We start from the raw sequence: 2,138 nt of genomic DNA on the forward strand, positions 1-2,138 counted from the left end.
CACGCCCCCCGCGCCCCGGCGCCCCGCCCCGCGCGCGGACAAAGGAGCACCGCCAGGGGGCGCCGCGCCGCCACGTGACGGCCACGCCCCCTCGGGGCCACGCCCACGCCCGAGGGTGAGACCACGCCCAGTGGGCGGGGATACGGGGCGCGCCCTATGGGAGGCCACGCCCACGTTGGGCGGGGTGGCGAAGTCGCGACAGCAGTGACAGCAGCGACAGCTGTGACAGCAGCGACAGCAGTGACAGGAGTGACAGCACTGGCATCAGTGACAGCTGTGACAGCAGTGACAGCAGCGACAGCAGTGACAGCAGCGACAGCAGTGACAGGAGTGACAGCACTGGCATCAGTGACAGCTGTGACAGCAGTGACAGCAGCGACAGCAGTGACAGCGACAGCAGTGACAGCAGTGACAGCACTGGCATCAGTGACAGCAGCGACAGCAGTGACAGCGACAGCAGTGACAGCAGCGACAGCAGCGACAGCAGCGACAGCAGTGACAGCAGCGACAGCAGTGACAGGAGTGACAGCACTGGCATCAGTGACAGCAGTGACAGCAGCGACAGCAGTGACAGCGACAGCAGTGACAGCAGTGACAGCAGCGACAGCAGCGACAGCAGCGACAGCAGTGACAGCAGTGACAGCACTGGCATCAGTGACAGCAGCAACAGCTGTGACAGCGACAGCAGTGACAGCGACAGCAGCGACAGCAGTGACAGCAGTGACAGCAGCGACACACACCAGTGAAACCAGTGACAGCTGTAACACAGCTAAACCAGTGACACCAGTAAAACCAGCACTACCGGTTACGCCAGCAAAGCAGTGACGTCACTGACAGCAGTGACAGCAGTGACAGCAGTGACAGCAGTGGTACCAGCAAAACCAGTAAAACCAGTGACAGTAAAACCAGCACTACCGGTTACGCCAGCAAAGCAGTGACGTCACTGACAGCAGTGACAGCAGTGACAGCAATGACAGCAGTGGTGCCAGGAAAACCAGCAAAACCAGTAAAACCAGTAAGGGTGACATCAGTAAAAAGTAACACCGGTGGCACCAGCAACACCAGTGACACCAGTAATGCCAGTGACAGCAGTGACAGCAGTGGCCCTGGGCCAGGGGTGACGGGGGTGACAGGCACGCAGGGCTGGCCGTGCCCCTGGGCCCCAGTTCCCATTTTCCAGCATTTTTCTCCTCCCCGGGGATTCGGGATATTCCAGCGGCGGTGCCCAAATAAGGGAAGGATGGGAGAGGCTTTGGGACCGGGGCCGTGTGGGGCCGGCCAGGCCAGACACTGGGCTGGGAATGTCCCCAAGACCCCCCCTTCATGCTCCAGGGGGACCCGGTGACTCCCCCAGATCCCCAAATCCCATTTCCCGGTGTAAAAAGGGAATGGGGGCGAGGCCCCAGGGATGGGGGACGGTCTGGGGACCCTCCTGCCGCGGTGGGACCTGGCACCGCAGCCACATTCCAGTGCTGAGCCGGGCACACGGCCCAGCCCGGGCCTTGGGGACCTGCCCCACGTCCTGCTGTGACATCCGCGTCCTGCTGAGGCACCCTGGGACCCCCGCTGGCATTCCGGAGTGGGGTCCTGGAACCTGCACCCATGGCCTGAAATGGGAATCTGGCACAGCACACTCATCCTGGTATGGGACCCTTTTCCAGTATGGGATCCCCAATCCCAGTACGGGACCCCCATCCCAGTATGGGATCCCCAATCCCAGTGTGGGACCCTCATCCTAGTATGGGACCCTCGTCCCATTATGGGACCCTCATCCAGGTACAGGGACACTCATCCCAGTATGGGACCCCCATCCCAATATGGGACCCTCATTCCAGTATGGGATCCTCATCTGGGTAGAGAGACCCTCACCCCAGTACATGACCCTCAGCCCAGTACGGGACCCTCATCCGGGTATGGGACCCCCATCCTGGTGCGGGACCCTCATACAGGAACCCTCATCCCAGTATGGGACCGTCATCTGGGTACAGGACCCTCATCCCGGTACTGGGACCCCCATCCCGGTCCAGGACCCTGATCCCGGTACCGGCCCGGTCCCGGTGCGGGGCCCAGCCCGCTCCCCGCGTCCCCGCGCCGCCCGTGCCGCGCCGGTGCCTCCCGGGCGCTCCCGCCCCGCCCCG

This window comes from Passer montanus, unplaced genomic scaffold (genome assembly GCF_014805655.1).
Source record: "Passer montanus isolate IOZ18808 unplaced genomic scaffold, ASM1480565v1 scaffold109, whole genome shotgun sequence".
Taxonomy (NCBI): Eukaryota; Metazoa; Chordata; class Aves; order Passeriformes; family Passeridae; genus Passer; species Passer montanus.